The sequence below is a fragment of the Limanda limanda genome, chromosome 19 (genome assembly GCF_963576545.1).
Source record: "Limanda limanda chromosome 19, fLimLim1.1, whole genome shotgun sequence".
Lineage (NCBI taxonomy): Eukaryota > Metazoa > Chordata > Actinopteri > Pleuronectiformes > Pleuronectidae > Limanda > Limanda limanda.
Window position 1 is genome coordinate 3,050,205 of NC_083654.1, and position 15,834 is coordinate 3,066,038.

Below are 15,834 nucleotides of genomic sequence, written 5' to 3' on the forward strand. Positions count from 1 at the left end.
TGGTGTGGGTCAGGGTTTGATGAGGTGGGTGACCGGCGTCTGAATCATTTGAAATCGCCGGTCTCTGTGGCCAACAACTTCCTTTCCTCCCGCGGCGGTCACTGTCAGGACAGTATTTTAAGGCTGTGGTTAAAGATTCCGATAGTGTGAGAAGTCTCAGTGTTCATCACATGTTCGGCAGCTTTGTCTCTCTCCCTCTCTCTGACACACACACACACACACACACTATAAACACATCTTACCAACATTCCAACCCACATGCGTGTTTTCATGCAGCAGGTTCACATGCAACACTCACCCTTCCAGCTGTAGCGATAGAGCGTTCCCGCCCTTCTGTGCCTCTGCAGGGGACGTCAGTGGGACGGCTCACTGCAGAGGACCTTAGTATCACCCAGCTGAATCTGTGGACAATCTATAGAGCAATATAACATGATGGACTACACTTTCTGGCTACTCAGCAAGAACTGGAGAAGTAACGTTGTTATAGACCAACTCAACGTGTCAATGTTGATGCATGTGGAGAGCAACAGTTGTGTTTGGCAGAAAAGGCTCTGCTTTGGAAGATGCTGCACAAAATAAATAAAAACAATGTGTTCACTACACACATGTTACAGATGTTTCTATATATGTAGCAGTCCAGCTATACACTATATATAATCATAGAAGGAATCAATTCATTCCTATACTTTTTGGAGTATAGGAATGAATTGAATTATACTCAGGAGATTTTGAGTATAACCCTAACCCTTTAATTTTTTTTCTTGAACCTCCCTCTAATGCTACCTGCTAAATCATTATATTTAATAGAAAACAACACACGTCTCCGCTTTGTCATTTTTTCATTCTGCTCTGTTTTATCCTGCTTGTATTGTTATGCCAATGTTTTGTCTATTGTCTTGTTGTTAAAGTTAAATAAATCAAAAATATAATAGTAATGTGTTCAAGCTCTACCTGATTTGTATATGTAATCTGATCACCGACAACACATATTAAATCAGGCGTAAATGGTGTAACTTCAATGAAGTTGTGTGACTAGCTTCATTCACCTGAGTAATCTATTTACAATAAATTATTAATCCAAACTTTAACTCAAACGATACGTATAATCAAATCTATAAAAATATTATATTTACAAACTTTATATTTCCATTGCAAGCTTTTTCACACATCTTTGCTTCTTATAGTTCACATACTCCATGACTCTCGGTTGTCCTCACTTGAATACATCTGTTTATTACAACACGGATAATGGTGGTATTTGGTCTATTGTGCATGAGGACAGTCAAACCAAAAAACTTGAAGTACAATAGAAGCATTTCAGTATTATAAATGGGAACAGATCACAGTCAAGCTCACTATAAGTCATGTTATGATGCCCAGATTGCCCACTATCCTCATGGAAGTGGGCATCTCTCTTAAGGATCACCTTATCACAACACCAGAGACAGGATGGCAACTTCCAAAATAAAACATCTAATCTATTGCATTCCTGCAGAGGCCCTCAGACGTCTCAGTGCAACCGTCTGTAAAACACGGTTAGGGTCAGGTATAATACACAATATGATTTGTATTAAATAGCATCTTCCCTGATAATAATCATAAAAACTGCATCTGGATGACTTGACTCTGACTGCAGCTCCGGAGAGATGTTGAGGCAGCTTTATCACTGAACTACACTGTAACTCACAAGGCAAGATGCCAGTGGAAATAGGATAATAAGAGCAGCAACAGTAGCATGGAGCAGGTGGGAATCAGCCGCGTGATTGACAAGAGAGAGTGTGACATCGTCAACATCGCCTGAATTACTTGTTTAAACATAGACGCTGATTACAAGAGTTGGCTGATAATCACCTGAGAGCAGGCGTAGACTGAGAGCTCTTAACTACACTGATGCTTCATCTATGGAATCAAAGACGTTCCATAAAGATGAGAATTGCATAAGCAATTGAATACACAGTATTACAATTTTATTAATTTATTAAAAGTAATAATATGTATATGTAAATATATGTATATATCTTACACAACATTACATTTATTTACTTTGAAAATAGTGTAACTAATTTCAAATAGTTTGAATTTCCCTATATCTAAAAGCTTTTTAGACAATTATTTTGAAGGTTCAGATATTTAGATAGATTTGAATTGCTTAAATCCAGTATGATATTTTCTTATTTGAAATTGAAGTCCAGTCAAACAGGCTTTTCAGATTTAAGACACAAAATTCAGGACTTCCTGTTTTAGCATCTGTGTTACTAAGATAAAGCTATCAAGAGCTTTTGCCAAACCCCAAAACAGCCAGTCATTTTTTTTTAAGAATAAGTAATTGAAACCTTCTGATGATCCAGAAATAGGCATCCAATTCCTAAATAAAAAAATGTAAAATAATTTCTATGAATTTAACCACACAGATTAAAATAAAAGTTTTTGATGGTTATAAACTAAGTAACATTTCACAAATGATTTTCGGTTTTGAATTATGGACGTCCTTATCATTCAAATTCAGTATAGTGTTTTAGAGAGATCATCAGAGTTGCTCCTAAACTTCATATGATACACAATTAGGAATATATCATTAGATATAGAATATTTCTAGTATATTTGATTTTGTCAAATATAGTTTCTTTGACTTTCCCTCGGCTGTCTCCTTATGTGATGCCAGAGCGGTTCCTTGGAGATCCATGATTTAGCTGTGCAGCTGTTACTGACAAAGTGGGCAAAAAAATACACACACGACATGACCTCATGATCAATTAGTTTGGCCAATGAAAGGCTGTAAACCAACACCATCACAGGCGTTGGATGAGTTTACAGTGTGTGATTCTGTCTGTACATCCTGCCCTCATTAACATTCATGAGCAGAGCACAGGGAAGTTTGAGATATTGTGCTGCATGAATATACACACAGTTTTCTTTCCTCCACAACTTTGTGTCTGTATGTGTGTGTGTGTGTGTGTGTGTGTGTGTGTGTGTGTGTGTGTGTGTGTGTGTGTGTGTGTGTGTGTGTGTGTGTGTGTGTGTTCCCTCTTACCCGAGGGACATCACAGCCGAAACTCATTTCACATGAAAAGACCCGGGCGCGAAGGAAACTGTTTGTGTGGGAGAGGACAGCCAACACCATGCCCCCCCCCCCCCTAACACCCCATTACGAAATAAATAATTAAATATATAAATAAATAAGAATTTTTGATTACAGTAACAAGCCCATAAATTATGCAGGGAGAGTTGAGGATGATGAGCTGATGAAAGACAGCCCCTTTTAACCTTTTTCCCAGCAGAGGAAGAATCCCCCTCCCTCTCTGTTTGGCCCCATGCAGCGAGTCGGAGACGGGGGTCTTTAGATGATAGGGTGATGTGTTGGCGCTGGTTGGGTGGGTGGGGGTCTCTATTTTCAGACTGCAAGAGGGAATACGAAGCGAAACATGACGGCGATGATGGCACTGCATCTGTTTCAGTAACTTCTGCCTGGCTCCGTTTCTCTGGTGTCGCTGGAGACAGAAGATTCCAATTGATTCTGCTGCTGTCGCCATTTTTGTGATGGAAAATGATTTGCTGGTGGTATGTGTGTGTGTTTGTGTGTTTGCATGTGTGTGTGTGTGTGTTGTGGGAGGGAATCTGAGGGAAAGTCGTTGATGTCGGGTTCGATCAGAGCGGCTGCTGGGAGCTCTGATAGGAAACGAGCGCGCCACTTTCAGAGTGGCTGGCTGCTAATGTGTTCCTGTGCAACACAATACACACTCCTCAAAGTCTGCCATCACCAGCTCTACTACAACACACACTCGTGCAGTCATACATACCTACCACACTGCATGTGCAATTACACCAGGGCTGCAAACAGACAGCGCTAACTATTTTGCAAACAACAAAGATCTGTATGGGTTCTATTGAAGGGTTAGGCTGTAAAGACTAAAAAAAAAAACATCAAAGAAGCCTCCTAACAATTATAGTGTGTGCACCCAAATCCTGATATACATAATTATTAGGTATTATTATACCTCAAACTATAAAAAAATAAATAATGAAAGACACATCACAGCTGGTCATGCAACACGTTGTTTTGACACATCTGGACTATTAGCCTGTGATTTTAGTTAGATCTGCAGCTGGTCTGTTCCAACACGCTGGACGCTTCAGACAAGATGATGGGGGAACGCATCTCGGTACGTCCTGCCAAAGGGGGAGGAGGTGGGTGTGTTGTCGCTTAACCTCCCTCAGGGGAATTATTTCTTCTGGGACAGCCACACTGTTGTTTTCTAAATAATAACCCTTTCTAGGAGGAAGCACTAAAATGAAACCTGAAATGCGTGAACATCTTGGTTATTCCACAACTCAGAATTAATACTGGAAAAGAAAACTGGTCTATTCAGGGTGGATGTTCAATGGAATAATTGACCAATTTACCACCTGATATTTCCTGATTAAGATTTTTCAAAGTCTTGGTTTGCATCCCTCTGTCTAGACTCATACATTATAATTTAGAGAAATTTAATTAAATGTATGAAGTATTTTGTTACAATAATTGTGCATTCTTGAGTTATGGCCATAAGTGCGTGCTGTGGGGTCACCTTTGACCTTTGATGATCAAAATTGAATCAGCTCATATTTGAGTCTAAGTAAATATTTGTGTCAGATGTAATAAAATTCCCTCTCGCCGTTACTTACGAATCATGTTCAAATATGTGTTTTATGAAGTCACAGTGACCTTGACCTTGATCCCATAAAAGAGGCCAAAATGTGAAACCATAGCAACCTTTTAACTTTTGAGCACCAAGATCTGATGAGTTCCACCTCAAGTCTGAGCAAACACTCCCTCAAGGTGTTCCTGAGATACTGCACTAAAGATGCCAAAAACGTTTTGTGAGAACATAGTGACCTTGACCTTTGACACATCACCATTCAAATCGAATCAGTTCATCCTTTAGTCCAGGTGAACCTTTGTACCGGGTTTAAAGAAATTCCCTCCAAACATTCCTGAGCTATCCTGTTGCAGAGAGAGGGACAGACGTACGAACAGATGCACGGATAACCTGAAAACATAATGGCTCTGAATATGGCTGCTGCCGGCTCAGAGGCATAAAAACAGTTGGAGAGATTTTTAATGAGTCGTGGAAACAGTTAAAGCTCATTTCAAAAGGCTTTTCTGACAAAATTATAATGAGCACATTTATTGTGCTGTTATCACTGTAGCTGTGGACATTTGATTGCAGTGGGAGTATTCCTGGTTTTATTACAAACTACTGGTGTACCTTGTTTTGTTTTATTCCTTCTTGTTTATTACCTGTTTTACATGCAAGTACGTGTACATTGTTGTACATGTATTATTGTATTGTATATATGCACAATACTTGTTTTTATTTACATGATTACATGAAACAGTTGTAGCTGGTTTAAAAACAATGAGCCTGAAAATCCTCTCTGAGTAAGTTCCCTCTGAATTGGCTCGTACCTTGTAGATAAAAAAAAAAATGTCCCCATCAATCGAGCTTCAATATCACCATTCACCATGGCAACAAGTAAATAAGGAGCCATTTTAATCCAGTGGGGATGGAAACATTTATGTGTCTCAGAAGAAAGAAAAAAGACTCCATTGGTGAACAATATTTTATCCAGTGTGGTCCAAGTCCTGAGTTCAACTCAGAGCTAAACTCAGAATAAACTCGCTCTCTGAAACAGGGTCATTATGGGACAGTCATGTTTGAGCAAGTCACATCAAATAGGGAGCCAAAGAAATGAATAAACAACAATAAGTCCCATTGTTCCAATATATGTTGTTGGTTCATTACCATTGAGTTTGTTTTAACTCAATTCCACACACACTGTCCTGCTCCCTGAGGTATTTGCTACATCACCAAATCTGGATAAATCCTCTGTTGAAAATAGTCCCCAACAACTTAAGTATTTCTTCCTGTTTGAGCAACATCTTCTAAAAGGTTTCTTGAAAAAAATCCACAGCTGTTTTAAATGTTATTATAAAAGTCAAAAATACGACCTTGTCAGTGGAGACCATGTGAGCTTAGGGCGGAGTTACAGACAGGGAAGGGAAATGATGGTTTGTTGGTGATGAAAGGCCATTGGATGAAAGGATCTGATGATCAATTATTATACCCGTATTAATGTCAATAAATAATTTGGTAAAACAGCACTAATATCCAAACTTAGAATGAATACTGGTTGTTGCACTTTCTGCTCCTGTCACTTCTGGCTGTGGAGAGAAACCGAAGCAAATTTGCTTGGTGAATGGTGAATGGTAAAAATACTTCAGTCTTGTTTCTGAACTTTTCAAATTTAAATAAACTCATTGGTCAGATGCTTTTTTTCAAACCGACTTAAAGCTGAGGGACAACACTAAAATATTAGTACAGTAGAAGACCTTGGAATAAGTGTGCAGTGACAAATCTGTTTAAACTTGAGTAGATAAGGTAAATAAGTGTGTTGAAGTAAGTGCTTGTTAATGCATCAGTGTACTATACATATTAAATTAGACCTTGGAAATAATAATACTAAGTAATTTGATAACCTTGTCTACTAAATTCTTTTTATATGCATCACATAGAATGTAGTGTTTCTGGTAAGAAGAACAGAACTGAGCTTTGAAATTGGGTTATTGTACTGGATAATTCAAATTAGGCATTTCTAAATTTATCTGTTACATTTCAGAGCATACACCGAAATGTGACAAGAGATTCACACATGTGCATCTACACATGCACCCAAGGATATCTGGCACATTACCAAATCCCTTATCCCACACAAAGAGCCATTCTAGTTATAATGAGCTCAATATGCCCTCCTCAGGAATGTGTGAAAACGGGGCTGTTTCAGTGCAGTAATGCCCCCTTTCCCACAGTCTTTAAGAGCCAGCAGCCCCTTCGAAACATGACTGGCATACAAATGCCTTTATGCCTCAGTACTGCGCCAACGTATGGTGGGGGAGGGGCCGGCGAGAGGGGGCACTCTGGCTGCCACCCAAGATCTACAATGGCCATATGCAGAGGAGGTGGAGGAGCATCTCCCAAGTGCCTAGAGGTCAACTGTGGACCAGCAGGGGCATGAGCTCTGATTAGTGATTAGTGAATGAGGGAGCGGGCTCGGAAAAGCACAAAAGATACGAGCCAAGATCGTTATGGAAGAGAAGCTGCCAAGATGAAAACGCTACAGGTGGGAGGGCGAGCAGTCTGTGGACAATTATCACATATATACAGTATGTATGAAGGTGTGAAACTCCTCAGAACACAGAGCCAGTCTGGAGAACAAAGGCCATAAAAATAATAAGAGTACATTTGGAAGCCATATTAGAACAAAGGCAGCATTCCTGACCAAAACTCTGTCCTATTATCTGAAAAGAAATCTTTTCACTTATTATTACATAAAAAGCTGTGTGTAAGAGGTTTTGGAATAACCATCAAGGGACGACAGTCAAACCAAAATAAGTTAGAATAGAAGAGTCCTCCAACCCAAATAAAAATAAACTATACTGTATCCTCGCCATCTAAAGGTAAAAACTAAATTATATCAGCACTGGTTTAAATTTGCTTTCAGACATGCACTGAACTCTGGATAATCTCCTGACATTCTGCAGATCGGCTAAATGTGAGAACACACATGTCCTAGTGAGCAACATGTCGGAATTAGCCGATGTGAGAATACAGAAAGATATTCTCCCCGGAGGTTTCACTGCGAGCGAGTGGGTGTGTTGATGGTACTTCTAACACGTGACAGATTTAGAAAAGAAAGAATACAAACAGGATAAAACAGCAGTGCCATCAAGAGAGTTTTTGGTGATAAGGTATGATACTGGAATTGATGTGCTGTAAATAAAAACAGGTGATCTCTGGAGCAATCTTTATACGTTACATATCTGCATGCTATACCATTCTTAACCCAAAATGTATGTGTTGTTGTGAATGCGTCTGAGTGGAGACAGTGAAAGGTAAGAGTAACCATTTCTTTTCTCGGACAAACACCAATTTCTGGCATACAATACAACCACAGATTTTTCAAACTAAAAAACAGGAGCAGCAGCGTTTCCATACATCTACATTTTAGGGGTTTGAACACTCCAGCAAGTGAGGCATTATTGAGCAACAGTGAAGAATTAAAAACTAAAAGGAAATGTGGATGGACCCTGAGGGATCCCCTAACTAAATCAAAGTTTGTCAAATCTGTCTCCTTTGGAAAAATGGGGGTTCTTAGTCTCTGGCACCATTATATTGGGGGCCATAGGCTGTAAGGTTTGGCAAACCCTGCCCAACCTATACAATACAAGTCCTCCAACAAGTGACGTCACATTAAAATTAAATGTAACCAATCAACAACTAACCTTGCCCAGACTATTGGCTCATGTAGTGGTTGACAGAGTGTTGCAAGAGTTTTGTGGATGCTGGATGTCAAGTTTGTTAAAAATGTGAACATTTTTAAAGAATGTGAATCTATTTTATTAGTTTCTTCCTCATCTAATAACAAGCTAGCTATCACTCTAACGCTTCACTGCAAAATGAACTTCGCTTAAGAAATAATATATGTATACGTATAAATATGTAATTACTTAAAAACGCCAGATGTAAATATGCTTTACAAGAAGATTTTTTGCTGTTTTATTAACTTAGCAGGCATGTTCAAGACGAACAAAGTTAATAGAAAATAGATGAACGACTCAACAGATATGGAAGCTTCGGTGGCAAATTATTTTCGATCCAGAACTTGAGGTTTGATGAAGCTGACACATTAGCTTGCTGATGACAAGCCCTGAAGTTGTGTGTTAGCCTATTCCCTTTTTTCCTTAGCTCTTTTTAATCAAGGAGACTTTTCAATTATACAAAAAAACATTAATTATACAATTAGGCTCCCAGCAGTTCAGAATGATTTTTGTCTTTCCACACTCGTAAAACTGATTTGGTGCTGAAGGGTGCAGCGCTCAGCTCAGTGCAGGGTCTGGTTTTGATTCTTTCCTCTGCCGTCTGAGTTGTTAGCCCCTGACTGGTGGTCCCTGACCCAGTAGGCCAAAACTTGGGAGGTCCCAATAGCTAGGTTCAGTCTCAACCTGGGTATCAGGACTTATAACAGCTCGAGGAGGGGGAAGGGAAACGGTGGAGGGTGGCAGATGAAGGGAACTGGCTGAAAGCCTGAAGTTAAACAGCAAACAGTACTGACACACATCCTGTGCAACTCCAGGGGGTTTGCACCAAATGTAGCACCTAACAAAATACACAGGGCTGGAATAATACTTTAGTCAAAATATTACATTGTGTAATAATTGTTTACAGAGAAACTACAAAAGCTCATAATCATTACCTGATAATATGGCATGGTCTATGACTAGGAAATAGAACTTTCTGATTTTACGTGCATCTTCTGGTGAAACAAACATCCTAAATCATATGAAGGAATGTTGAACAAAAGTTTTTTGGTTCTGATCATTACATGCTTTCATCACTGATTTTCCTTGCGATGTAATATCAGTCATTATGAGTGTAGCTGCCAGACGAAAAGAAGAGATTCTTTGCGTGTGAGAGTGATGTACTGCAGATGAATAAAAGGAGTAATTTTCATTGCAACTGTAATGACAAGCGAAGGATAACCGAGGTCAGATCACAGCTGTTAAAACGAGAAGAGGACCAGAGATGGCTGGCCCAAGCACATGGCGAGTGAACGTCGCTGCAGGGGATGAGAGGAGCGACCGCAGGAAGTAGGCCAAACCCACAGGGGTTGAGGTAAGGTCCTCATCCTTTTCTTGTTATTGGCAACCAACTAATTCATTTCGTGATGTTGCCTGAAAGTGAATGGAACAGCTTTTGTTGAAACATGACTACTTTAAACTGTGGCATTGACAAAATATTTACATAAGTACTTAGCCTTGCAGGAAGAACTGCCAACATTTATGAACATTTTGTGAACAGAACTTCATCATGCAAAATGTATGTAAATAGCAGTAGATATCAATTTAGTGTAAACCAAGGAAATATACATATATGAAAAAAACTGTTGACATGAAATCAAGCAGTCTAGTCGAGTGTTTACCCTGAAGACTTCTTTTAAGTACAAATACAGATTTCTTTGTCAAACCCACACAGATTTAGTAGTACCTTTACATGAGGGCCTGGTCCCATCAGGAAGGGGTATAGTGAAGTAATCTGCTCATTTTTGCAGAATATTTAGTTCTGGTGAAACATCTGCCTTCAAGTGAAACTCAAGAGCTTATTGTGATAACAATATGGGAAGTCACATACACAAAATGCTTGGTAGTGAAGTGATGTACTGAGAAAACAGCTGCTTGACAACATGAATTCTGCAAAGGCTCACACTTAAACAAGCTAGCAGTATTGTAGAAAACACAAAGGACAGAGAAAAAAGGCCACTGGGGATTTCAACACTTGATACGTGGTGAAATTACAAGAAAAGCTCTTTACAACTGAAATGAAAATGTAACAATTTATCATCCAACAGAAAATTTACTTCAGTGACCATGACTGAAACATCAGCAACACCTTGCTACTTGTGAACTCAGTGCTTCAAGAAATCTTTGAGCTCTAAAGTTGGACATTTAAATTGTCTCTTCTTGTGAACACATAAACACGACCCCATATGAAGGCAGCAATAGTGTTTAATCTTACTGGGCTAGCTGGTGAACTGCTGCTGGCAAATTAACCAGTGGAGGCTGGTTAATACTCCAACATCCTTAAAAAAGTCTGTATAAAAATGTTAAACATAATTTGATTATATACAAATATTTTACTCGTACAATGTGCTGGTTGACCGTGAGCACCTGTAAGCATTCAATACAAGGTGTTCTCAAATTCTATGCGGTTAATTTCGGTCTAAACACATATACTTCCTGGTGCAGGGCGCCGGCCAAATGACAGTGAATATAAGGTATTAAACTTTTGGCAACCAAGGAACCTGAGGTTGTTCTTTAATTGGTTGTTGCAGACTTTCCAAGGGACGCAGCTCTGCGCCCTGTACACTCCCACTTTTATTTACAGCCAATAGGTATTGATTTACGTTTTTTAATCTAATGTGATTGGTCGCCCCTCGATGCTGTTTCAGGTACGTCCGAAGTCACTGAGTTACGTCCACTGAGTTACGTGGTGTCAGTAATGTATTTTACTGCTTCACTTGTTTGCTGTTTTGCTTGACCTAAAACATCCCTCTGCAGAAAGCAAATGCCATGAAAGTTGCCACAGTCACAATGAGGCTAGAACTGGCTTCTTTTTTTTCTGGTTCAGTCTTGCTGTGTGTTTTCTGCTTTACACCATATTACCAGAAAATGTGGCTAAACTCATCACTGTTCAAATAATATAATAATAATTATTATTATTATAACTTTATTTGTGTAGCACTTATCTAAACAAGGTTACAAGGTGCTTCACACAAAAGTCCATGGCAAAAATGAAGAATCGATTGTAGTAAAAGATATTCTGTTCACTCCATTTTAATAGCCAGACCATAACATAATAAGGTTGAGACCTTAAGTTTGTAGAGAAAACATTTCCCACATCAAAACTCTAAAACTTGCCCTCAAGAATTCTCTCCCACTCTTCTTAAGTTTTTATTCAATCCCAAGAACATGTACACACATTTGAAATGTACACAAACATCCACCTCTGACACACTCAGTAGATCACAGCATTCAGGGAAACACTGACACATTTGAAAGCATTAATCCATGCCCCTAATTTAAATCCTTTTGTGCCCATCCGTATGATGAAAAGCCAGCGTGTGTGTGTCTGTGTGTTTGTAGTAGTTGTTAGTAGTGTGTGGTTCTGAGCCATCGCTCTGGGATGCCAGTGGGCCCCTGAGCGGTCAGGGCGTCTTTGCAGAAGTCCAATCAGTGTGGTGAGAAACAGCAGGGCTCACAGCAGAGCATCTATCTTCGAGGCCATCAGATGGAGCAAAATGATGAAAAACTCCACCTTTGAACAAAGTGATCCGCCCAATATAAGAATCGGATCATTATCAGCTCGCCTGTATGTCAGAGGTAACTTAACCAAACATCATACAACCACTGAACGTTTAGCAATATAGCAACGGCACTTCCATCTTCTTTTTATTTCCCTTACAGAGGGTTTGGTTCTTAACATGTTCAGGTAAATCTGTCTCTTGAATGCCTGTTGTATATTTAGCTATTATATGAGTGCAGTCAATTCTCCAAAAGGCTCTCCATGATGGCAGCAACTGTGGTTGCCAGGAGAACTGTGACAAAGCTGTCAAAGCCTTTATTGTGAAGAATAAATGAACGCAATCAATGGACTCTGTGGGGAAAGAAAAACAACAGAAAGAATACAAGTGAGGATCAAACTGAGAAATGGAGGGTCACTTCTGCTGTTGATGACAGATGATGAATGCTCTATTACACTTAGTAGTTGGCTATTTGTATCCAAAATATGTGGATGTGCTCTGATTTCATCTAATTCACTACGCAGAAAATGCATATATCCTACAGACAAAGTAATGTTGTCTCACTATAAAGACAAAAGTAGCTGCTCTGCATGGCTGCACTTTAAGAGAAGGATGAGTTGCAATGGATCATGCAGATTGGAGTGTGGTACAACCAAAATTGTGTGAGATTATTTAAATCTAATGATAATAAATACCTTTTAGAGATATTCATGGCATAGTGATTAGGGTGAAGAAAACACACTCTTACGTGTGGCAGATGATCATCAGGGTGACTTACAAGGAACATGCAGTAGATGCAGATTGTCTAAACAAAATTTAATCTTTTTGTAGAAGTTGAAAACAAGCCAGTGTTTATTCTTAATAGAGATGAACTTACAGTGATGAAAATCTCCAGTCCGGAGCATCGTTACAGCTGGAAACATGGAGCACATCTGGATGAGTTGCAAAGACAAATGCACTTGTATAAAGTCAACACTCTTCAATGGAGATTGGTTGCCCGACAAGCAGCTTTACCAAGACCACAGTTAAACAAGAATCTGGCAGTGAGCGAGGTTATCGCTAAAGTTTCAAAGGTTTGGAGAGATTTATTGTCGCTAGATTTCCAGCTTATTGCAGATATACACTTTCTCCCTGAACTGGCACTTCAGTTTTCTTTCTCTTGGCTACTGTTGAGAAATTAGATTTTTTTTTACCTTTTATCCCATTTACAACAGACTGTCCGTTACAACAAAGTCTGACAATTAGACAATTAGAAGCCGACCTGCACTGATGTATTTGGGGATGTATTGTCAGGCTCTGTACCTTTTGTTTATTGGGTTTTGCTGATAATCTTCAGAGAACTACATTTTCATCTGTCATTCTTTAGCAGTGAAGATCACAACCCTTTCATTGTTTCCTGATACATCTTGCTTTGATATTCCTAGAGCACGCATGTCGCCTGACTGCACAAGTATGACTTTATTAATCTTACTTGAGAAATAACACTTCACTCGAGTGAAACTGATATAATCACTAGTATGAGGTCATGTTTATATGTATGAGGGAGAGTTTCATTTTTATCCCTCTTTGCGGATTACAACTGTAAGGGCTTGGTTGACCTCCATGTCAGACCTTCCCACTGCTCCATCCCTCCCTCCCTCCTTCGTCAGGCAGACAGCCGAGCAGATGGGTGTCTATTCAGGCAGACTCCAGCGTGTGTTTGACACTCAGCTGGGAACTCAGTGCGGGCCCTGAGGGAGCCTGCAGCACTCAGGTTCAAAAGCAATGAGGGAAGCTCATTAGATGATATTTCTAATTTTAATTTGAATAATCGAGTAACCCAGTAAACATAATCAGCAATTTGGTCAGCAGGATGAATCAATGAAACCTATTAGATGCACATAACTGTCCATAAGTTCTCATTTGTTCTGCTTCATTGTATTTAAGATCCAGACGTTGATTCAATAAAGGGTGGGAGGAACACTAGAAGTCGTCTTTTTCATATGTACACTTGGAGGTACAATCCACAGGGTTGTATGTTCATGTAATGGGCCCTATTGGTTTTTCTGTGTGCGATACATAAACTCATAATCATGCAATTTATTAAAAAGAAAGAATTCAAGAATTTTCACCAATTCACCCACATTTTAATTGGTGATGGGTCAAATTAATATTCATGTTCAGGGCTTCAGATATCTCTACAAGGACTCAGTTTCCCACTATACCCTATCTACTTCCTTACTTATCTCGCTCACCATTGGGCGACTGTGGCTGAGGGAGTAGAGCTGTCCTCCTCTAACCAGAAGGGTTCTGGGACAATAAACAACAAGGTTTTAGTTCCACTTGGGAACAGCTATCAAACTCATATCAGAGGAACTAAGGAGCCATACAGGTTCATAAACTGTAAGCAGATGAGACTTGTATCTTAGGACTTGGTAATGTGGACTATTTTTCTGGTCCTGGTCAGCAAAAGTGCTGCAGAGTTCTGAATCAGCTGTAGCTGATTTATGACATTTTTGGTTAGACCAGGCTTGTCAAGCTTGTTCGAAATAAAAGCATGAATTGTTTTTTCTCTTTCCTCACAGATTGAGGAGTAAGGACATGCCTCTTTTCCACAGAACAAAGGACAAAAACACAGAGGACCATAATATCTTACACTAACTGACTCAGTTCACTAGAGATTAAACTGTTGCAACCCCAACAGTAAGGACGCAGTTTGAAATATAAACCATCGGTGACTCTCTTTCAATTCTGAACTCTGTCGACTCTCTCAAACCCTGGATTGGACAGAGATGCAAGGCTGACAGGTTCCTGTACACCAGCAGCTGCTGAATCTACACGACATTGAGCGGTGGGAAAGACAGTCAAACACATGTGGTAGCTTGCAAATGCAACCACCAAGTAAGGCTGACATCTGGGCAAAGTAAGGTACAGGAGTGTGTGCTAATAGATGCTAAGTTATTGCATATTAAGCATGTGTGCTTAAAATCTGTTCTAAAGCTGTGACAGACAAAGCCACAGATTATAATACACCCTGTTACCCCGTAGTGCAGGTGTAACCAGCTTTGTTGCATCTAGTACAATATAACTAACTTTGACTTTTTGCCATTTTGAAATATAATAATGGTTCTGGTTTTTTACCAAGGCTGCAAAAATTTGCATTATTGTAGTCATTCTGTGCTCTCAGACAAATCTGACTTCTGTTTGCTGACCTCACCTGAGCATGTACACTTTTTCAGGGCACACACACACACACACACACACACACACACACACACACACACACACACACACACACACACACATTGCCCTTCATTATGATCAGTTTTGTCTGATCACGGCCGAGGCTTCTCCAATCCACCTGGGTAATACATATAAGATTATAAGAAGGAGGGATGTGGCTCAGGATGTAGAGCAGGTTTCCATTGACCAGTGGTAAATGGTTTGGTAAATGGATTTGTATTTATATAGCGCTTCTCTAGTCTTGATGACCACTCAAAGCTCTTTACAGTACAGTTTTATATTCACCCATTGACACACACATTCATACAGTGCATCTATTAGCAGCACTTTGTTGTACTATGAGGGGCAATTCGGTGTTTAGCATCTTGCCCAAGGACACTTCGGCATGCAGATGGGGAAGAATGGGGATCGAACTGCCGACCTTGAGGTTGGAGGACGACCGCTCTACCCCTCAGCCAATACACTGAACCTAGATTTCCCCTGATGTCTGTGTGTGAATGATGTTTGATAGAAAGGTACGTAAAAGATGGACTGTATAAATGTGTGTGAATGGATCAATGGCACAACTGTACTGTAAAACATCATCAAAACGAGAAAAGAGCCAGATACTATATACAGACCATTTACCGGTAAACCAACAAAATAACAGAACCCGTTCATAGAAAACAGATCTGAGTTCAGTTTTAACGTTTCATAAATATTATTTAATTCGAATTT